Source organism: Vidua chalybeata, chromosome 5, assembly GCF_026979565.1.
Source record: "Vidua chalybeata isolate OUT-0048 chromosome 5, bVidCha1 merged haplotype, whole genome shotgun sequence".
In the NCBI taxonomy this organism is placed as follows: domain Eukaryota; kingdom Metazoa; phylum Chordata; class Aves; order Passeriformes; family Viduidae; genus Vidua; species Vidua chalybeata.
The window spans coordinates 832,878-857,222 of NC_071534.1; the positions used below are offsets into that span (position 1 = coordinate 832,878).

The 24,345-nt window shown below is 41.8% G+C and overlaps 1 protein-coding gene across 5 annotated transcripts in view; it reads right to left on the minus strand.

The window, feature by feature from the left end:
* EPS8 (epidermal growth factor receptor pathway substrate 8) overlaps window positions 1-24,345 on the minus strand; it is a 125,322-nt gene that overhangs the window by 84,533 nt on the left and 16,444 nt on the right. For all 5 annotated transcript variants that reach the window (XM_053943500.1, XM_053943497.1, XM_053943501.1 and 2 more), the window contains exon 2: window positions 8,696-8,835. The gene's annotated coding sequence lies outside the window, so the exon portion shown is untranslated. The remainder of the gene's footprint in view (window positions 1-8,695; window positions 8,836-24,345) is intronic.

Here is a 24,345-nt window from a genome sequence, read left to right on the forward strand (position 1 = left end):
CAAGACCTATAAGAATAATTCATTTACATAAGAAGGAGAAGCCACAGTTTTATTTGCATGAGAAAAATTATGGGAAACAAGGAAAAATTACTCCACCTCTGCAACACATAACCGTAATGACTCATGTTTGATCCATTTGCCTTCTTATTTTGTGTTTGGTAACAGCCAGAGCTCCATGATCAACCACAACATAAAGCAGATGTGATCTTTGCTGAGAATTTTAGACAGATAAAGTCTGTTCCTAATGCTGAAGGGGAATCAGCATGAAAACCAAAGTAATACCCTCCTTTTTAAAACAACTTGCTCTTTTAAAGTAGGGCATAATAATAATAATAATAATAATAATAATAATAATAATGTTAAAATGCCATTCCTCTTTGAAGCCTTGAACTGGTGCTTGCAGCTCAGTGTTATAAAACTGTACATGTGTATGAATGCCTTGCCAGTATCCTGAACTTTTCCTTTTCACAGAAGGAATGTGCATTTCCTTCTTGGCTACACAGTGTATTTTCCTGCACTTCACCTCTATTATAGGAATTATTAGCTGCAACCAGCTGCACCTTCCTCCAAACAGGCAGGTGCCAAAGATCCTGCTTTCCTGAAACTCTTTGGGGAGCACACCACCCTACCCAACACAAATTCATAGGGACATGTCAGTACTGTCTAGGATGAATCAGACTGTCAGCAATTAAGTCTACCAAGAAATTAGCAGAGCAGCCTCCTCTTTTGTCCAAAATAATCAGCTTTTCTGCTTACAGCACACACAATGGTGCCAAAACTCCTCATATTTCAAAACAGGTTGTAAAAGCCAAAGGAGAAGAACTTGGGTTTAAAACCACGTCACTTCATCCCTTATGATCAGTACAGGCTAGAGAAGGTACCAGGAATTGAATTCCCAATTTCCTGACGTATCAGCGGGCTTGGCGTGCCCTGCCTGCCCATCCCGAACAGGAGCACGGGGCATTGCACCTGAGCACGAGGAGAAACTCCCTGAGCTGGCAGGGTGGCTCAGCCTGGAACAAGCTGCCCAGAGAGGGACGGGAACCGAGCAGTTTGCAGAGGTCTGAGCGTTCCCAGACAGCAGGACAGGCTTGTCCATGGCTTTGCAGAGCACCGTGGCTCCACACACTTCACTGGTGCACAGCCCTTGCTGCCTGGGAAGGACTGAATGCTTCCTCTGCATCTGCAGCTGCTTTACAGATGGTAAATGATGGTAGAGAATGGTTGTAATCCACAGTCCCAAGTGGGTGTTCAAATGACTGCCAGACCTTAATAACTGTATTTTAACACTCTTAAGTATTTTAAAGCAAGATAACAAGATACTGTTAAGCAATAGCATTTTCCTGCTAAGTTCCTTCATTAAACACATGCAAGAAAAACAATGTACTCCACGGGGAAAAAAGTTTAAAAAGATGTATTGACTCCTTCTGTTAGCCATATTTTCTTAATACAAGCCAACATCAATCAATCAATCTCTTCACTCTAAGTGCAATTCTCACCTCTCCGTGTGGAACACGTTAATGAGTTTTCACTAAAAAAAAACATTGATATTTACCAGGTACACAGAAATAACAGGCTTCAGTCTTGCCTTCTCTGTGTTAAAGAAAAGCTGAGTTCTCCTTTTACCATAGGATAACAGACACAAAATGCAAGCCCACAAAGCCAGCGTGGGTGTTCTGTTTTGGTGCATTACTTTTTTTTTTTTTTTTTTCCCCTCTCTGTGCTTCTGCCAGCACTGAATTTAGTGTTAATTGAAAAGTGCTGGCTGGGCCCTGCACCAGGAATGCAGCAGCAGTGCAGCTGCACTGCTGAGCTGCAGGGCTTGCAAAAAAGTGAGGTGGAGACACTTATTGCAGGGAAACATGGGTGGGCTTCCCCCCTGCTGCAGATGACAGGAGATGTGGTCCCCAGCAAAGGGACCATTGCAGAGCCTAGAAATAAAACATGGCCCTCCTGCAAGTTCAATAAAAGTTTTACAGTGGCAAAGGAAGCTCTGCTCCTCCAAGAGAAGCTGCCTGTCTTAAAGTGAAATGATGCAATGAAGATTATATTTGTGGGTGAATAAGCTTCTGGTAACAAGGAATGCCTTTCCCTAGAGCAGCACACACAAACCAGCACGAACACACCACAAAAGTCTTGGTGAGGAGCAAACTGGAAGAAGGAGACCAAGAGAAGTTTCCCCTGGATAAGATCAACATATTTCAGGCCATGAATCAGCTGGCTTCCATATCCAGTGTGTCATTTACAGACAATATTGCAGACTGAAACAGCCACTTAAAATTTTGAGAACAATTATTGCAATCAGGAAACAACCATTTGTTGGGCTGAAATTTTGCCTTAAATGCAGTTTGCAAAACAGCTTCAGGAGATAGATTTTGCTCATCTCTACTTGTAAATGAATATAAAAAATGATGCATGCATACTGGGGGGGAAAAACAAACAAACAACAAAGCAGTGTGGTCTCCTTTTGCTGATTTGAATAAAACACCTCTTCTCCTCTTCAGCTCATCCTCTGAAGAAAAACTCTACAACCAAAAGATTTAAAGAACTGGCGATGAGGTCAAAGGGTCAGGATTAAAGACCAAGCAGCAACCACCACACATGAGTTCTACAAAGCTCACTGAAGTCAGCTCCTAATTTCAGTCTACATCTGAACAACTCTCTGCATGCCAGTGCAGAAGTGCTGCTCGTAACCACCTTGCTCTCATCTCAGCAGCCTAAGTCACAGCTCGAGGCCACAGGGGTATCCCAGAGCCCATCCAAGCACTCTTCATTTAGATTTGTCCTTTTCTTTTTGGCAAACAGCACCCAGATACCGCTCTGGTGCAATCAGGTCTCCTGACAATGTGAAACTCACACTTTCAAGAGCCCACTGACAGATGGATTCAATTTAATGTACGAGTATGAACAGCTGCTCCTGATCACCAGCTTGTACAGCGCACTCATTCATCACAAAATATTTCAAAGGGCTGAGCTGAAATGGAACAAATGAATTTGAAGGAGTATGGGAGGTACTGTGCTAGCCTTGGAGAATGTGTCAGATGTAAAAATCACAGCTATGGGACTGCCATTAATTCGTTCCTGTAAATGCTGGCTCCGCTCTCTTAGCAGCATTCTCCAGATTCCCCAGAATCCAGGAGGGCAGCCTGAATAAGGTATTAGAAGGTGTAATTAAATACTCCTTACTGAAGGTGATTTTAACTAAGTAAGTCACCAAAAGGAGCTGACAGCTTCAAGATGACAAGCCTCAAACAGCTGCTGAAAGGAGAAGAGGTTATTTCCCCAATGCTGTAACTCAGAAAGAAGATCCATCAGTGATGCAATGGAGGGACATGGGCCTGCCTTTGCCACCATCAAATTAAACACTGTGACAGGCCTCACTGCTTTTAAAAACTTCTCCTCTTCCTCTTTGGTCCTTCAGCGCCAAGAACAAGGCACAGCCTGACAAATGAAACCACCCATTTTGAAGGTCTGTGAGGAGATGGAGAGCTGACACAGAGCTGAATAATTCACATTCTTTTTTTCTTTTTTTTTTAATGTAAATTTCAGGAATTATGCAGCAAAAATAGACATTTTAAACATCACTGTGTTTGTCATGGCCACTGGATCATCTCTGAGTGACTCAGTTCTTCACAGAGCACTTCCTATGAGCTGTGCACAGGGCAGCTTCACAGATGTTGGGAAGAAGGGCGATATGCAGGGAGGAAAATTCTCCATGAGTTCCCTCAGGTGGCAATTCATTCTTGCCAGTTCCTGCTAGGGTTTTCTAGGACGGGGGGCAAACAAGTTTCAAAGACCTTTTTGAAGGCAATTCTTATCTAGAAGTGATGCTTGTAGCACCTGTATCATCCAAGTATACTTGTACTTGTGTGAATTCATGAGGAAAGCATGCAATGCTTATGTAGAATCCCAGATTTCACACACTTTTGTATCACTGTGCGGTTGTTAGGTCAGATTTATGTGTCTTAGCATGAAAAACACATTTCTATTTTGAGCTGCAGAGAATTTAACAACAATTTGCTGTAACACTTATTGACAAATGGGGAGTAAAAGGAAATAAAAGTTTCCTCAATATAGAAAATGTAATCTTTGCAACGGTAGGGGAAAAAAAAAAAAAAAAGGACTTTAGGATAATAATAATATTTCCCTCTTTCCTTCTACAGAGCACCTTTGCCAGTCTCTTGCTCTATCTACTCTCCTTCCTCAAGGGCAGATAGGGAGACAAAGCTCAGGTGTCATAAGCTTGCACAAATGAGGCACATCAGCTCCCCTGCCAGCCAGGGAACAAAGCCACTGCTTGCCATCACCCAGGCTCCTGCTGCCTGCTGGGAAAGCAACCTGGCAAAGTGGTGATTAGATCTCCACCGTGGCAATAGCCAGCTCTGAGGCAGCAGGTTTAACTTATTTTGGGAGCCCAATCCACTGCCAGGGTAGTGGGGTGAGAAGCCGTGGGCTTTGTTTGAGCACACACAGGCTCACACGCCCTCTGCAAAGGTTATTCATCACCACAGCAACCTCCAAACAAAGGTGGGAGCCAAGTCAGACTGACTGGCTTCACCCAGCCCTGTCCCTCTGATGACAGAGGGCAAAGGTGCTCTCGGCTTGCACCCTACAGGGGACTTCACTGCTTGGGTTTGTTTTTGTGGCACTGGATCTCACAGCTCCGCTGTGAGCACCCCAGCGTGCACACCCAGAGCAGAGAATGGCCACACTGATGCATCAAACAATAAAATTCTTCTACAACCCTGGATAAAAGGAGAGTGATCACAATTCCTTCGTGCCACACGGTGAGCAAGTGCCGTATTCCATGACACGCCACTGTCACCCCACCCTCTCCACGTGTTCCCCTCGCTGCCAGGAACAGCTGCTGTAAAATAAACACCCCACCTAGACCCAAGAAAACCCCAGTCTGTTTAGCTACCATTCTGTCCTTCCTCTCCCTTCTCCACTCCTTTTCTTCACATCCTCTCTCACTCCACGGGAGATTAACGATTTTGGATATGCTACGAAAATCCAAGCGGGACAATAAAATAATTGGAAACTCAGCACAAACGAAAAGCGGAGTGGTTTTTTCTTTTCCCCTAAATCTGGAAAGAACAAACCCTGATACTGCCCGAGTCACTGGAGGAAAGAGATTATGGTCATTCCTAAACCTTTTCAGCTAGCAGCCAGGAGGGAAAAGCAGAGTCTGTAATGACAAGCTGTCAACACTCAGCGAGCAGCGGGGCTCTCCTTCCTGACACTGAGCTTCCTCCTGCAGAGCCAGCAGCCCTCGCCACAGGTATGACAGCCCTGAAAACGCCCACATCTCTCTACCTGTCCTAAAGCACAGCCCCCACCTGAGCAGCCGGGTCTCAGGATTTAAAAGATAGGGTAACCATTTGTTTTGAATTACAGGATTTAAAAAAAAAAAAAAAAATCCAATTGTTCCAAGGAATTTTATTTTTTAAATCAAAGCCACAGGTGATTGGTGCAGATAATAAAAACTCATTATCTCTCATTTACTCCTGTCAAGAAATAGAAATTAAATTTTGCTGTAGTAAAATCATCAGAAATATCCATCCACCTTCAGTAGTTTTAGATCCAAGCAAAATTTATGTTAACAAAAGAGTGGTTTGATTCACACCAATGGCTTAAGCTATCATTTTTCTTGAGTTTTAAAAGAATCATTGGTAGCTAAGCATTAATCTTTTTGATGGTTTACAATTTCTGTCAGTGTGTTTCAGCATCCAATCACCTGAGGCAGGAGGTTCATTTACCTGATTCTAATATTTCTAATAGCCAATCACTTCAGTGATTTGGTACCTCAAGGGATCCTACAGGAACGATGAGGACAGACTTTTATCAGGACCCACTGCAATAGGACAAGAGATAATGGTCTTAAAGAAAAAGAAGGTTGAATTAGAATGGATGTAAGGAAGTTTTTTACAATTAAGGTGGTAAAAGAGGTTACCCAGATGGGTGAATGCCCCATCTCTGAAAATATTCATGGCCAGGTTGGATGGTGCTCAGAGAAACCTGGTCTGCTTGAAAATGTCCCTCCCCATTGCAGGGGGGCTGTACTAGATGGCCCTTAAAGATTCCCCCAATGTAAAATATTTTATGATTCTATGATAATACTGTTCTGGCAGTATAATTAAGAAGAACTAGAAATTTAAAAAAAAAAAAAAAAAGAAAAAGTGTAAGAAAATTCAGCTTCCAGATGAAGGTTCAAACTGTAGTTTCAAAAGTCTACACTGCACTTGCAGGTAGCAAACAGCACTGGAGCAGAATTGCAAGCAAGGTGCAAACCACCACTCAACCCCAAGGGCAGGACACTCCCCAGACACCCTGCACTTGAAGTTCTGTGCTCTACAGTGCTCTCAGAAATAGGGGGGTGGGGAAAAACCCAACCAAGCAACAAAGTAAAAACCTGCGTTTGAGTTCACACTCATTTGCTAAGTGCAGCCACAGGCAAAGCCATGGCACTGGATGTACTCAGAGCACTGTGATTTGTGGCACAGCACTAGCACCACCTGACCTGATAAGCAGGCACTGGCTTGACTCAGGCTTTAGTTGTGAATAAAGTGAATTTTCAACGCACCTTCCTGCTGATGTGCAGTTCCACAGGGAACATCTCCACACGGGGATGGTTTCCCACCCGTGTTACAAGGGAGCAAAGGGCTTTGCCTTCCTCCCCATGCAGGCATTCCATCCTGTGAGTCAGGCTGACACCTCAGACACAACACACAGACATTTGTCCTAAATCTGTGTCCCCCTGCCCAAGACACAGATGTGCTTCTGCTGGAATTCTCTGGCTTCTACAAAAATCTCTGGTCTCTAAATTTTAACAATTTAAAATATTTACAAGCTAAAAAGAAGTGCACCTACCCAAGTGACAACAATTTTAAATAAAAAATGCTTGGTACTTCAATAACTACCTTGCTTTCTCTATTTCTACACGCCCTGAAAGTCAACTGCAACAATCTGAAAACCTCTCTCCTCCAAAGGTGCTGCTGCTAGCACTAAAGTTGCTGTATTATTTAAGTGCTGGGGTTCAGAGCTCTCCAGCAGCAGAAAGGAACTGCATCTCCTTCAGTGTTTCCCAAGATAGCAGCTGCTACACTTGAACTGAGGCAGGAAGAGCAGCAGCAATAAAAACAAAGGAACTTAAGGACAGGTAAGTTCCAACTTGTTATGTGACAATAGCACCAAATTTGTTTTCCTAAACTTTCCACTAATTAAAGCCTACTTATTTTAGTCTGGCTTAACAGGCTACTGGACCTTGAAATAACATACTTTTATTCCTTGCTCTGCCTTTGCCCCCTCCAGCATAAAGCAGAATTGCCCTCATCATTTTTCAGGCCGGGGTAATTTTCCAACTCTGTTGCTAATCAAGGTAGCTTGTACAGCTCAGGACAGCACTGACCTTCAGGGTTTTGTCCAAATATTCCAACCAGCCTTTTTAACAATATGGCAAGAACCTGAAAGAGCCAGACAAGTGCCCTGGATGCATTTTACCCTTCCTGCACCCATCCTTACAGGGGGCTCCTCCTGCTGCTCCAGAAGAGACCTTCAGGTAGTTCTGCCTAAAGCACAAAGGCCCTACTCTGATATTCATAGGAAAATTCAGCACGTGGTGCTGAGCTGTGTCATGCTGATGCTTCAATGGGATTCTTTCCCTGTCTAGAGGGGCTATCTCCCCCAAATTCCACAGAGAGTTTTAAATGATTAGCTATAGCTAAGGGCACATGTGTCGTTTTTAAGAGCAAACATGTGTTTTACAGACCAGGCTGCATCTCATCAATGATTCCTTGGTGCCACACTCCCAGGAAAACAGCAGTCAGCCCAGCATGGCAGTCGTAAACAAAGCAGGGTGTTACAAGGTGTAAGGCAGCTCTCCACACATTTGCTGTTGAAGAATCACAGCATTTCAGCTGCTGGAAGAAGCAGATTGCCATTGATTTATCAAGGAAAATCACAGATTGGAAAAACTGACTGGAAATCACCTACCCCTAAAAAAATGAATGGTTGGCTATTGCCTTTTGTAGAGAGTTATGTCTAGTACTGAGCTGGAAACAAGATCACGCCCCAGAGGTCAGAACAAGCTCACTCTTTTCTTTACACAGCATCTTCAAAAGGAAGCTGGGGATGAAGTTTGTCTGCACACAGCCACAGAGATTTAAACAGGAAAAAAAAACAAATCCATGCACTTACATAAAGGGCTTTGGGCAGTTTCATTTTCTATTCAGCTGGAAAGGGAGTGAACCAGCACGCACACACACATTTTTAATCACCCTTGTGCTGACAGCAGCCAGTCACTACTTCTGTTATCAGAACCCCACAGCTTGGATTTCCAGGCTATGAAGCACTAAGGAAGAGGGTATAAAATCTCCTCTGGTTAAAAAAGCACAGTGATATCATCTAGTACAACACACAAATGCTACAGAATTGAAGTTTGGCCTCACCAGGACATTACTCATTCGGTGGAGGGAGAGGGGGAAATAATCCATAAACACACAAACAAATAGTAAGGATTTCCTAAGATTAGCTGGTACCCTGGATCACTCTCATGTTCTCCAAGCCCATCAGTCACACTGGGAAAAACAAGCGAGGCAGGCCAGTCTGTGCATCCAGAAACTCAGAGTCTGCAACAGATGCCAGTTGCTAAAGAGACAGAGAGGAAAGAGAGAAGCTGTGCTCGTGTACAACTCACCAGTGAACACTTGTGCAAACGCCACGTGCCTGGGCTCAGAACTTCAGCCTGGGTAGATGCTGTCCCTGCTACTGCTTAATTCAGCTGGCTGGCATCTCTCCAGAGGCACTCAGAAGGCAGCTGCCCAACAGGACAAATCACTGAAAACCAGAAAAGAAACAGGTTCGGCTTTGCAATTCCGCTGCACATTACACAATGAGTTCAGCTTGCTAATCCCTGACTTCTTAAAATGTGATTTCCCTCAGTGCATGACAGGGAGAAATGCAGTTCTGGTTAGAGTTCATCCACTACTGTCAGTGTGAGTTTCCTAAATACCAGTAATACCAAAAAGAACTCCTCTGTACAGCTAACAGGAACCTCATGGTCAGGATAACTGAACAGCCTCCACCATAAACCCTTCAAATTTTGTTACCCCTCAGTTTTGAATCTGACATTCAAGAGTTAGTCCTTTTCTATTTCATGTCTTTATTCATATCCAACACTTCATTCTAACCTAGGTGCAATAGGAGTCACTTCCAGCTTCACAACTGCACTATTCCAGGCACTGACTAGTTCTCCAAATTTTAGCAAATCTGACCAATTTTCAGCAGAATTTTCTTATGAATCTCTCTCTTTAGGCCTTCACTTTGGCATTATCCCAATCCTGTGGCTTCTGTGAGAGGTTCCATTTCCTCTCCCTTACAAGGCCATTTACAATAAATCCAATTAAAACTAATTAAAACATACAGATCAATTTGATATAGCAACAGAACTAGGAAGAAGCAGTACCAAGTCAACTCACTGATAGGACAAGTGAGAATAGGTCAATTCAGTCAATCTGAATCGATCCAGTGGTTGCACATCAGTGTAAAAATGAAGTAGTGTATTGTGCTAGTTTTTATACTAAACCTTATCAATCTGCTTACTAATATGACCAGACTCTACTGGTGGTTTATCTGTTAATCACCTATTTCTGTTGAAAACGTAGCATTTTAATATTTGAAGGGGAGATAAACAAATAATGGGTTTTTTTTCTAATCAGGAAACCCTCACAGAAGAAAGGACAACACATGGGCACAACAGCTTAAGGCAGCAGGGGTTGCCTTCCATTCACAAGCCTCAGTGACCTCAGGCAAGACTCTCCACCCTTCCATGCCCATTTCATTCCCTTCAGAACATGGATGAAGTCCAAGAAAGATAAGGAGCTACTGTGGCAGCAGAGGGACACAATGATGGTGAGGGGTCTGGAGTGCCCCTCCCAAGAGGAGACTGTGGGAGCTGGGCTTGGCTAGTCCAGGGAAGAGAAGACTCAGAGGGGATCTCATCAATACATATAAATATGTCCAAGGGGTGCCAAGAAGGTGGTGCCAGGCTCTTTTCTGTGGTGCCCAGTGACAGGACAAGGAGCAGTGGCCATAAACTACATCACAGTAAGTTCCACCTGAACACGAGGAAGAACTTGAACACGAGGAAGAACTTGAACACTGGAACAGCTGCCCAGGGAGGCCGTGGAATCTCTCTTTACTGGAAATTCCACCTCCTCTTGTGTGACCTGCTCTAGGTGAGCCCTACCTTGGCAAGGGGGTTGGATGAGATGATCTCCAGAGCTCCCTCCCAACTCTAACCAATGACCGTGTGTGATTCTGTAAGAAGAAAAAAGGACAGACTACACCTCTTTCCTTTCTAATAGTAACTTATAATCTCAGTAGCTTACATAGAAATGAATTCTTCTCAGTAGAATGGAAGACTAAAGGATTCTGCTAAGAAAAGGAAATAGCAAACAGAAGCACACTCATTGTTTCCAGGCTCCTCATCTCTGAAATTTGTTACATGTTTTGGGGTTCTCATCTGAAAGCCAATGTAAAACAGAAAAAGAAAAAAACAGATTTCACTGGTGAGTTTCTGAGCTCCTCCTTGCTAATGTGATTCTTCTGTTTGCTGCCCTGGACATGAGCACAGTTAATGAATAATGACTGTGCAAACAAAATATCAGACAATGATGGGAGGGGGAGGGAAGGGTGAAATGATTGTGTGGGAGACTCAGATTGGATTTGGCAACAATTAGAAAAATGGATGCCTTTTTAATTATAGGAAAAAGCTTTGCTAGAAAGATAAGACAGACATGACATTCAAAATACTTTAGTCTTTGGATTTAAATGTATAGAAATAGAAAGTTCAAAAGGCTGGGGTTCTTCATTGTGTTTTCCTTTTATGTTAAAAAACATAGCTCTCAAAACTTACATCCAAATATGTGTGTAAACCTTCAGCTCAGTTCAAAGCTGTTTTGATTTGCTTTTATCACTCTCTAGGAATATTATTTACTACATGCAGGACTGCCTCCTACAAGGTACAGGACATCTTTGCTTTCCCTTCCAGTAAGAGCCCAGGCCAGCAGAAGTGACAGACACTTGAAGAATCACACCAACAACTTATTAACATCACTTCAGATCCTCCCCTAACTGGTTCCTCTGAATATATTATCCAAAGAGGGCACCAGAGGTTGCTCCCTGTTAGACTAAGGTTGCACAGTGCACATTTCCCTCTCTGCTGTGACTCCCAGCTCTGGAGGCTCCTGCCAGATTCTCACGTGTGAGAAATGCCTGCCTCAGGCACATGAAATGCATTATCCCAGGACTCCTCTAGTAGCACAGAGTAGCTTAATGACATCCTTTAAAAAGTTAAAAGGGAAAAGGGCATTTCTCCACAAAACTCACACACAATTCCTCAACTGCAAAATAAACAAAAACGTCTTGCAGTTTTACTCTGTGCCTCTACAGCTCTTTTTCCTTAACATCATATTTTTATGTGATCATTTCTACAATGAGCTATAACCACTTCTAAATAAGTGCTATCACATAAACCACATTTACTATCCTAGAATTTATAATCACCATTTCCATTATTCAGTATCTTTCATCAGCAGATCTCAAAGAGTGTTTAGAAGATTTAATCGTGTGAAACTACCAACCACCACTGCAGATGTGACTTCCAAAGCAAAAGCACAATGACACAAGGCAGGATTTATCCAGGAAATATGGACTGTGATACTTAATCTTGCAAAATAACAGAGAGATAATTTAAAGTAAGGTATCTTACAAAGAATAGTGTGTGTGCCAAAAGACTGTTTGTATTGGTTTTACAAAGAGTGGACAGAATGTTCTTTTCCAAAGGACCACAAAACAAACTTCCTGAACCAATGTGAGTTTTCTTTTCACTTGTATTTAATCCAAGTCAATGTGGCTCAGCCAAACTTATTAAAAAAGAAGGGGAAAAAAAGAATCAATTAGTTTGGCATAACCTTGTCTTGAAAAAGTACAGTCACACACTTCAAAGGGAGGGGAAGTGGTGACCTGAATAGATCTAGAACCACTGCTTCTCTGGGAAATTAGTAATAATAGTAGGGAAGGGGCCTTTTGACTATTTCATAAAACATTTCTTCCACAGCACTCTAAGCAGCTGTAATCCCTTTTTGGTTTTTTTCTGTTTTTAATGTGAGTCTCTTGATGCACACCAGCAGGGTTTGAGGATGTGGAAAAGAGAGGGGCAGTGTGTTGAGATGGCAATGCAGCACCCAGGAAAAAGAACTTGAAAACATCACATACCAGTTTATTTAACATAATATTTTGTTCCTAAATTAGTCATTTATGTAATCTAGGAAAAAACTAACAAACAAACAAACAAAAACAAAAAAAAACCACAAAAACAAAACAGAACTAAAGAAATCCAAAATCAACAAAAAACCTCCTCCAAGTTCAGCTTTTACCTCCTTTGGCCTTTCAGGCACTGATGGGTAAGTGCACAGGGAACAGCCTCTTTGCAAGGCACAGATAAAGGCATTATTGGAAAGGTCAAGAGAGACAACACATCCTTTAGTTCCTTTAGTGATGCATTTGTAATCCCTCTTTTAGAAGTACTAATGAATTCAAAACTAAAAGATATGAAACACACCCTCTACCCTATGGGGAGATACTGAGCCCCCCAAAAAACACCTCAGTGTCTAACTCTGCAGCAGGTCTGCTTGTGAAAGTTCCTGGGCTGACAAAACTGCTCATTTCACCAGACACACAGTGCAACATCCAGCATCTCTAGAAGTGCAGGCTCCCCCAGTGTACCACAGACAGATTTGCCACATTTGCCACACAAACGCCCATCCCTTCTCTCTCATGGGCTAAGACAAGGTGCTGCATCATTTCGTCAGAATGCCAAAAGGAAAGGAAGCCTCCACACCACTCATGTACAAGTCAGAGACTCAAAAGATTATATTCAACAGCATCATTTCAAAATGGTGCACTATAATTCCACTATAGAATAGTTATCCTAAAGAGATGAATAAAATACCACCCAAGAGTGGGATGGATACAAAGAGAGGCAGAAATCTGAGGGGAAGACAAGAGAACTGCAAACTGTGACTCGTGTTACTTACACTGATGCAAAGCTTTGTAAATCCAGTCTCATGTCTAAAAGCTGTCCATCTCCATTGCCATAGGAGTTCAAAGTTACTACAGATATTTATTATTATTATTATTGCCACCTTTTGAGTGTTTATACTTTCCTTGGTTCCATACATCAATGTCAGACCTGGTTTATTCACAGCCAGATATTAGATTTCAGTGGCTATTGTCACAAGCTGTTTCCTTGTTTACTTCTGCATTTTTTTCAGCTTCCGTTTCTTACAGAGTAGACAATGAAACCTGGTTTTACTTTTAGATTCCTCCTGCCACAATGTTTGGCTTTCAAACTCTGCAAGGATCAGCTATAATAAATTGAAAATCAATCAGTACTATTTCTATTTTAAAATAGGAGACAAATTATATTAGTCTTAGGTATTATAAAAATTATTTTCATAGGTTCAGCTTGGATCCACTTCTGAACCTCAGTGCGTTAAAGTTACAATGTCAAATATATTCATATGTAAACTCCTATTCTACCTGCTAGAGGCATATCTTAGTAGAAACCCTACAATTATTATTTTTTCAATTGAACCAAAGAGATTATTAATAAAAAGACCTGCAGAGGCTAGGTTTCTGCCTTCCTGAAGTCAACACGCAGTTGGTCTTACACCTCAGCAGAGCTGGGGTTTCTTGCTAGCACGACAAAAGACAAACCTGTCTCTTGAGGTACTCGCATGGGGAAAGCAAACAAAACTGAGAACAGGATATTATTTAGGAAGATTAAATGATTCTATTCAAATACCACTACAGACTGAAAGGATGAGCACTGCAATGGGAAGCAGACACAGGGTGTTACTGGTGTGATTAAATTCACCGCCCACAAAGGGACATCATAAGATTGGGAATTCTCTCAGAAACTGCATCAATTCCCATACCTTTGACATGGGCAGCTGTAGCTTAAGAGATGTGTGGGAAGCATCACCTGTGCTTTCAGAAAAAAGCAGTAAGAAAAATAATTTGGGTTTTGGAAAGGAGCAGGAGAGTGCAGGAAGGGGGTGGTTTCTTACTAATCACTCTGAAATGTGAACAGAAATGCTCAGCCCTTCATTCTCAGGCTTAGCACATTTGGTGGGACTTGAGGAACATTCTAAATATCAATTTCTAGAGACTGCCATGTGGCAAAAACACCCATCTTATCCCTGTTCACCCTTTGCATTCCCTCTGCACCACCCAAAGACACTGCATTCATTTCAGGGTTTTGCCCATCCTACCACTGGCTTAGAAGGGGAGGTTGTTTGCCACAGGTGCTCAGAGCAGAAACTAGGCTGTGAAAAGTAACTGTGCTTGTTCTTCTAGCTGACCTTTTTTACTCCATTTCCTGTTCAGCAAAGGAAAAAAAAAAAAAAACACACCACCAAAAAAAACCCAAAAAACACATGACATTCCACAGAAACAGCAAAACAGAGAACATGGACAGGCTAGCACAGAGCAACATCCATCCTTGGCATATCCCAGCACTAGAGATCAGCAGAATGTCCACTGTGCTCAGTAGCAAAGCAACTTAATTTCCCAGCTGCCTGCTATCAAGTCCTTCCTTTGCTGGCCCTCTTGTAAAATGAGGGCTGAAATAATCCAGGCAACTGTCCTGCTGTAGCCTGAAAAGTCAGGCTCTCTTACTTTTCCAGAAGGGCAAAGCACACCATAAAAAACGCCCGGTATTCATATGAAAATTTAACAAATCAAGAAGCTTATTGAAAAAATATACTAATCTTGCCTTGTGTAAAGTTATTATAGCCCATTTGTTGTGTGACACTTCTCAAGATGTGGAAGAAGGAAGCCAGAAAAGAGGAATCCCTTTAAAAGAAGGGTGGGGAAGCAGCACGAGGGAACAGTGACTAACGCCACAATTAAGAAAACTCAGGGCCAAAAGGTGAAGGACAGAACATTTGGTTCAGACTGGTAAAAATCTAATACTGTGCACAGATTAGGAACCTGGCACTTCCTAGCACTGGAGAACTGTATTATCCGGAAAATCTTGAATCTTTTCTGTTTATTAAGGAATGAAAAAATTCAGGCAGCTCTTTGAAATCCCTTCCTCAAAGGCAAGCAGAGGGGTTTTCACATCACTACACCTACAGACATCCTCCACACTACAGCCACTGTGGTCATAAAAGTTATTTTAAGCATGGTCTGTAGTAATAAATTACTTTCAGTGCCAATAATTTTCTCTTTGTAGCTGTGGAGGAGGAGGAGTTTCCCCATCATGATGTCATCAGAAGTTACTTTGAAGCTGTATTGAAATTTGGATTCATGAAATTTTTACCCCAAGAGAAGACAGAGCACACCATGGGCACAGCCTCTGAAACACCTAAAAACTTCTAGCAACCTCTTAATTTTTTTCCCTATGCTCCTGCACGTCAAATGACGTTGTTTATAGACAACTGTAAAACCAGTCTTGGGCAGTCCATGCTATCCTTTACCTGGGAGTCACAGAAGAGTCACACTGTTGAGACATCTGGACGCCAGAATTTTCAGTCCATCTCTTCATTTCCTCAAATGCCATTTCTTACCTTTGCCTTTGCACTTATCCCCAGTCAGAATCACTGACTAGCTCACTGCTCTCACCCTGGGATCAAAGCACTGCACTCCTGCTGATGTTTTCCAGTCTCCTCTGCTATTGCCCATCAAAGCCAGAACCTTCTGCCCTGACTCAGAGCAACCTGTGACAAAATCCAGCCACTGTGACCTTTCTTCTTCTGCTCCATCATTGCTACTGACCACAGCCCTGGAACCCCTCATTATTGACCTCTTCTTCACGAATTAATGGTTTATTATAATGCAATGAGGCATGTTAAATTACATGCCAAGTTAAACCTACCTTAAAAAAAAAAAAATCAATGCAACTGTGAAAAGCAATGTTTGTAATAGCCTTTATTAGTGTAGTAATGCATGCAGGAGAAAAAAGGGGAAAAGAAAAAGAGAACAAACCTGTTTTCAGGCCAAATACCAGGTCTAACAAAAAAAGTGACAAAAAAGAATCAAGAATTTAATAGTCTACAACTAGGACAAGGTGGCAGTTTTCTCAGAGCTGCTCTGTTCCTTCTAAAGAATCTGCAATGCTCCCAATAGAGCATAACTTCTAATTCCTCTTGCAATAGGAATAAATCACATTAAAAGTGGCAGTGAAGTGGTAGTGATAAGAACTCTAAAAATGTGGTTTATTGTTTAAATGTGGGGTTTTGGGGGGGGGAGGGTTGGGGGTTTTTTTGGTTGTCTTTTTTCCTTTGGTTGGCTGGGTTTTAAAAAATGGTCAATCCAATCTGGAGTAGGACTGTGGCCAGGACACTCTGAAAGACAAGGATTTCTGGAGACTTTGGCCTAGATATTCTCCTCAGATCCCACATGTGACAAACAAACATGACAGCCCCTTTGCTGCAGGACAAGGTCCCTGCCTCAGTGTCCTGCAGGTGAAGAGAGGTGCCAACGATGGCCAAGTACTCATCAGGAGCCCTGCAAAGGTCAACTACAAAATAATGTTCCTTTAATCAAGTCTGATCTAGGAGTCAGCTTTCTAAAAGGTTCCAGTTCATAAAAAAAAAAAAAAAAAAAAAAAAAACAGAAGAATGACAAAAACCACCACTTACCTCTATAAAGGGTTTCTTGTTAATGTTTCTTTTATTGAGGTCTATTAAAAAGTAATGCTTTCAGTAATGTCTCGCAGTAATGTCCTTCTAAAAGTTAAGGGTGCATAAAAAGGAAATACTCATGCTTAAATACCTTCCAGCTTTTCTAATTATCTCTCTTCCTCTGTTTTATAATTTTGGAACAAGGGTTTTTGCCCTTGATCTGATCCCAGATTCTCTTTGACTTCCTTGTATCATCTCATTTCTGCTTTTATTGCCTTACTAAAAAGGAGCTGATTCTGCAACAGGGCACATATAAGTACAGAAGTTAATTAATATTCATTGTAGGCCAAGAACAGGATTTACACCACAAACAAAAGAGCCTAATCCTGAGCTAACAGATCATACAGAAAACCAAACAAAAATGCTCAGCCTCCCTGCAAACTGGAAGAACCCAAGAAAGCCCCACCATGGTGACAGGAATATTTCTTCTCAGCTCTGTATTGGCCATTCTGCAGCTCTCTCTTATTTCCACACTACTTTTGCCTGGCAATTATGATCAAAACAGAGTAACTCTAAATCAACATTGCTGGACAACAAAGTGAGGACATTAAAAAAAAGTAAAAGCCTTTAAGTTTCCCAAGAATGCCTACAATTTTTGCTTGCTACTTGCTACTATCAACAAAGTATTTCAATTGTGTTTGGTTTTGTTCACTGCATAGAGTCATTACCAATGCTGAACACACTCAATTATAAAATCCCTCTGAACAAACAATTTCTAATCCACTGTTTCACCATTTTAATCATACCACCAGCATTTTTTCTGGGGAAAATAAATAAAATCAGAAATCTGCTCTCGTTTAAAACAACATGCATTACATTGTTATTTTATGCACTCAAAGCTACTTTCAGACTTGCAATTCTGGCCATAAAATATCAATTCATGGTGATGAATGAAAAGAAAAAAACCTCAAATTGGTAAACAAATTCAAGAAAAATGTGGATAAAACACTGTTCCTTGTAGGCTGAAAGAGGCTATTCCACGTCTTTGCATGGAGGAATCACAAAACTTAAGATGCAGGTTATAATGGAAAAGCAAAATACATCTTACACACGTGTATTATGAGAATTAGGAAAAAATGGAGAAAATTTGAAAATGGGGACAAATCTTTTTAAGCCTTATGAAGAAAGCAGCAGTTCCCAGCCTAAGTGGAAGCTGACCTTTTCCAATCCTTGGCAGGAGATGGGATGAGGTGAGAAACTCTAGAAGTGCCTCCAGCCTGTCAGGTAAGCCATGCATTATTTACATTGCCCAAGCAGTGTCATTTGTCTTGAACTTCAAAACAATTTGTGCACCCTTATTGGAGTTTAATAATAAATCCACAGTTTCCCCTCCGTTTGCTAGGGTGAAATAAAGACTGCTAAAATAAAGGAAGGATCTACACGACAGACACATGGGAAACAGAAGACAGAGAGAAGATGTATAATCAAAATCCTACTCCAGAGGAAATACTGTCACTTCCCAGGAGGTTCAAAACACTGCTGTCAGTGTCTGGCCATGCTAAAAACACCCCCAAACACAAACCAGATACTTCATGTTGCCCACCTAGGGCATACATGTATAAAATATACCAATTATGTCAGTGGATTACACCAGAAACATCCTGTGCTAAACTTCCTGCAAGCTTCAAGGAATTGTTTTAAAACAAGGTGGATAAAAAAATAGGCCAAAGGAAGTAGTAAATGGCAGCTCTTAACAAGAATGTTTCTAGAAGACCAAAGCCAATGCTGTCTTTCAGATCCCTAAAACACTGAAAATTAATATTATGGGGACAAAACCTGTTCTGGTGATACTTATGTGTACACAAATTTTGAGACAAGAGATAAGAGAGAGCACTAAATACACACTACAAAATAAGAAATGGAGAGATGTTTTGTTGTTTTACAAGAGGGTGATATCAGCCAGATAAACACAAATATTAAAAAAAAAAACAAACAACAAAAAACTTGTGTTGGATTTGAATCAAAAGAAAAAACTTCCTCAGAAACAAGAAATAGACCTCAAGATGCAAAACTGAGATCTGTTTTATTAAACTGCAGACATCCTCAGGAGATTCAGTAATTCTGCATGGTCTCACACATCTAAGGATTGCTAGAGCAGGATTTGAATGGAAGATTTAATTGAACTTGAGAACACAAATATGAGTGGTTTCCATCTTTATCACTTTCAGCTTTTTCTCTTTTGAGTAGATGGAAACATCCAGCATAGAAATTTTGTTTCTAGTATTAATATTACTATTTAGAGTTGCAAATTTCATCAAAATAATTTACAGGCTTAATATGATAAGCCAGGTTTTATCAAAAGAGCTTTCAACCTCTTGGTCTGAAAAACAATCTTCCCATGAAGACAAAAGCACAGCAGTCTCCATATTCCTGAAGGTCTAACTGCACTCTAAAAATGAACAAGTTAAAATGTATTTACTGGAATTTAATTTAAAATGTATTTACATTTTAATCAGAAAAAGTAACAGTCTGCTTGTCTAGTGGCTCTTTCAAGCTTTAAACTCTGCAATATTTTTTCCCCTCCTATCACAGCCTTAAATTTAATTAAGATTAATTTGATCTACTGGTCCTCTAGGAATTGGACAAACATAATTAATACATTAGGCTGGAAATTCAAACTTTTATTAATGGGCTCAGGCAACTCCACGGGGAGCCTCAAGTGTTTTAAAAAGTTAGTCCTCATGTAAGTGTTGTGTCTTCAAACACTGGGCTTTTCTGTGAGAACAGAGCAAAACCCTTTCCCCACCCAAAGGAAAACAAAGATGTGGTAATTCCCCACGAAGAACCAACAGAGTAATAGCTGGCCATACAGAGAAAAGGTTCTTTGTCTTGAAAGGCATAAATGCATCTCCCTGCACAAGAGATGACTGTGCTCCCCGAGCACTGCTGGCTCTGTTACACTCAGTATTGCCCCAGGACCTCTCCAGCCAGGCCAGGCTCTGTGCCCATCTGGGCAGGTCCTGCAGAAGAACCACGCTCAGGCCAGCACCTCGAGCTCCTGAATCTCTCCCTGCAGGGAATTACTGTGGACACAGGATGGCTCCGAGTGCAGCTGCAGAACAAAGCTAAAGAACTCAGTTTGTGCCTGTCCCCTTCTGCTCAAGACTGAGGCAGCCCTTCCCTGAGAGAGGAAAAATCCACTTACAGTGCAAAAACTTGTAGCTCAAAGTTTGATCATCTCTAGCACCCATCAGTCAGCTCAGGCAATATCTGCTCAGTGGTGAGGCTGGGCCAGTGCCTTCACAAGACCCCCGAGAGACCCCTGTGAAAGCAGGGAGATGAGCACACTGCCCAGCCTCTAGAGCAAACAACCCTGGAGCAAATTCCCTCGGGAAAGTCCGGCAGGAAGAGGAGGTATTTATGGAAAGGGGTGTCAAAGCCACTTGGTTCCCTTTCTTTCCAGCCACTCATTATTCATGCTGATACTGGCACTCATGGGATGGCTGCAGAAGGGACCAAGAAAGAAAAAGTTTTCACCTCAGTGCTGCCAACACGAAATTGGGGATTTAAATGCCTCCTCCTGCAGTGAGTGGCAATACAGCGTTGTCCCCAGAATGCTACAGATTTTCATGGAACTGCCAGAAATGAAGGTTGCATGCAGTGGGCAAAACCAAACACAGCGGGCACAGACAGATTAGAAAAAGAAATACCTATAATCAAACTGCAAAAATGCTGCAGTAACAACACGGGAAAATGAGAATATTGTGTTCAATGTTTCCGAGAGAAGTAAAAATGTTTTGCATACAAGGCTTACTAGGAGACATAACAATTCACAGCATTAAAAACATGACATTTTTCAGCCTAATTCTTATCTAGGTGCTTGAAGTGCATTTGTCTGACCACCCAATGCTGATACAACAAAGAGCCTGTCAGTGCTGTAAATCATGTCTTTAAGTTCCAGTGAGACATGACTGTGTTATTCAGGTTACATGTGCATTCTTCTTGACAGCATGAAAGCTGGCAGTCCTCTAGCCAGGCAAGAAAATAATTATTTCCCCATATAACAATGCTTAGACTGTTCCTAAAACCCTAACTTCAGCTTGGCATTTTGGTTTTTTTTTTTTTTCCAGAAATCTGCAAATCCTTTGCAAATTGACAGCTTCCAGTATTATTTTCACAGTGAATTTCCTAGCAAAACCAGTGCTGAAAATGATATTCCTCTGTCACAACCTAAAGGAGAGCTTTTTGCCCCAGCTGAGCACTTCCCAGGGCAAGCACTGGGACCCAGCAGCACATGCAGGAGCTCTCTGGTTAGCTTGTGCCCAAGAAAGAAAAGATTGACATTAAAGTGTCTGCACTGATGTTTCTACACATTTCACTGCTTTATGTTCCAGCTTAAGCGAAACAGCAGGACAAGGAAGGAGCTTGGACAAATGTTTCCCACTGAATTTGCAAGAGGAAAGGCAAATATCTTGCACAGTCATCCTCAGCCAGTGTCCTGGGGGTGTAAACTCTACCTGTCCTACCAAATGGGATGGTTTTTTGCATTCCAGTCAGGACTGAGATGCAAAGCGTCAAAAACAGATTTCTAATTATAAATATGTAAAGTATCACCCCACTCCCAAGTATCAAACATCAGGAAAGAGAAGGGAAAGAAAAAAATAAGAACTGTGGTCATGCATAATAGCTCTCTTCTCCACCTCCAGGAAAGGCAGAAAGTTGACTACAAGTTTTTTGGGGTTTTTTTGTTTTTTTTTTTCTAATACTTTACACTTGCCTCCTCTTCAGGGAGATTTACAGAGGAAACAAATTACCCAGGGCTTGCAAGCTGGTAACAGAGCTGCTCTGCAAAAATGTCTCAGCATAAAGTTTCAGGTCACCATCCTAAATTTCTCTGTATCTCTAGCCTTAGGCAAGTTCAACTTGTTTATCAAAACTGGCTCGAAAAAAAACCCCACCAAACCCACAACAAAACAAACCAAAAATAACCCTCAAAATCTATAGAGGAATGTTCTCCAAGGGCAAAGAAGAACTGGCAGGATTAGTTGAGGATGAGGTTCTCTCTTGTGCTTCTCAGGGAGGGAGGGAGAATCCCCACCCCACAATAACCTGGCAAATGGAAGATATGGAGTTTTCCTGAATCAGGAAAATGGATTTCTACTTATGAAAAAGTCAAAGGAACACCACCATGAGCAGGGCCCAAAGAAAGATCCATCTGGTCTTTATTTTTTTACCCCAAAGGCACCAGAGCCACCACTCAGTGATGAGAAGTAGGCAACAGGAAGCCAACAGCTGGAACTGAATAAGGAGCAAAAAAAAAGGCACCAAAAATACCAAAAAGCTAACAAAAGCTGAATGTAGCAAGCTAGCAGGACTTGACCATGGTGAGAAAAACCCTTTGAAGATTTTTTGGCAGTCAGTCCAGGCACATCTCAAGCACACATGCACACAAAGTACACCAAAACCAGGGGCTGCCACCCCTCCCAGCCCCTCTTCTCTCTCACCCAAATGTACTCCAGAACACGAGACCCACTGCTGTCTACAAACAGCTCACAGATGGTGCTGAACCTACAGCAGATTGAACAGAAACCCAAACATAATTCACTCCAGCTGCAAGCCCAGGGAGGCACTCAGCCTGTGCTCTGCTCCACTGAGTGCCTGGGGGCACCAGCAGGGGTGGCTCACTGTCCTGCCCCAGAATGAGTGGAAAAACAGCACCCCAAATAAGAGAGAATATCTTACACAGAAGGAGAAAGAGAGGAGCCATCACATTCTCTGGCTTCCTAAAAAGTCCTTCTGGATCAGAGTATGGCAGAAAAAAAGGCATAAAAATCAAAGAGGAGGGTATAATTCTCACTGTATAATGTAAAAAACATTTACACAATGGTTGCTTACATTTCATCCCCATGAAGATTCCCTTCTTTAAGTCCACATGCAGCTCCTGCTGCATTCTTAGGAAGGGGGTGATGAAAAGAGATGTTTGAACTGCCCTGGACAAGTCCAGCCCCCAGAGCACCAGCCCTGAAGGTCAACTCTCACCTGTGAGGTGCTTCAGCAGGAAGCAATGCCCAGGCAGGGCACAGGGTGCCAGCTGCTTTGGGGTAAGAAAGTGACAGCCAGGAGCCCAAACGCAGCGGCGCAGAGAGGAGCAGCCCTGCAGGGACTCAGCTCCTCCAGCGTCCCTTTCCCACGGGCAGGGCACTGCTGTGCCAACAGCTTGGACTCCCTCAGTGCCCAGCAGCATGCAGGAACTCCAGTGAGCACCTGCAGCTCCTCACCCAGCACAGAGCGAGGAGGAGATCACAGACTGCAGCAAAGGGGGGCAGGAGGAGGGATTCCCTTTCCTTAGCACACCAGAGATGATGTTTTAATGGAGTTCCCAGACCTAACACACTTGCAGAGAAATGCTGGGAAGTTAAATGAGGTGTGCACACCTAACTCAAGCTCCCAGTGGGATGTACAGTTGCCATAGCAACTTTCAAGGTCCAGGACAAACCAGATTTCTGATGCTCCACACTACTGCAACTGGGGGAACAACACAGACAAGGACCACTATTGATACATTGCTATTTTAAATACCAGGAAAAAAAAAAATAAACAAAAAAAAAGTAAGTAAAAATATTTCCCTTAGAATGATAACCCCAATATTTTTCTCTAGGAGGTCAAGAGAAAACCTTGTGCACAACAGACATTCAGAAGCACAATGAGATGTGAGGGGAAAAAGTCATCAAGGAGATCAAGTCCCCACGAGCTTAAAACCAGACATCCAGCACACCTTCATTATATGAAAGCACATCCTTCAGAAATGTTACTGAGCATAGGGGTTGTAAAACTCCACTGCTTACTGCAATGCCTCAAAGGTTGATCAGGTAAGAGTCTTCTTTTAAATTCTTTAAAATTAGTTCATACAGGGAAAGTGACTTCACTTGGAAGAGATCTTTCATTCACTAATGAGCATTAGTACCTTAGTAAGAGAATATTTCAGTTTTACTCCAAGCCAGTCTCACCACTGCTATAGAAATCAGTTTTGTTAATTGAAGCAGCATTCTCTTGCTCTAAGCTGCAGACTAATTGTTGCAATGGGAATGGCTTTCCTTTATAAGCATTATTATTCATTATTGATGCCACATCTTTAAGAAATTTCTTATTTTTTTATTCAACTGATTCCTCATTTCCTTTTATTCAATGTTCAAACCTGATGTGGAGAGTTTCTATTATTAATTCAGAAGCACCTTCATTTTACTGATGGATGAAATTGGGTACTATTCCTTTAAATATGATTGCAATACTGAAGTGTAACACCAGCAAAAAAAGCTGGCAAAATTTGCCTTCCTTTGGGATAAATGGAAAAAAATTATATCTTGTTACCATCTCAGAAAACTGATGTTCCTGTAAATTATGACTCATTGAATATTTTGTCGTGTTATTAAATTTTTTTCCAAGGAATCTTAGCAGCACTTTTTTCTTCAGGAAGTTTAAGGGTTGCAAAACTTCCTTTTCCTCACAATATTATTATCTGTCAAGAAAAAGCCTCCAAGCTGTTGCATGGGAGGTTGAGAGAGCTGTAAGCTTGCTTTACAAATGCTGGTCTTTAGGCAAAGAGCAACAACTCCTGGTTTGTTTCAGAGATATAAATGGGTTATTCAGAGGCACT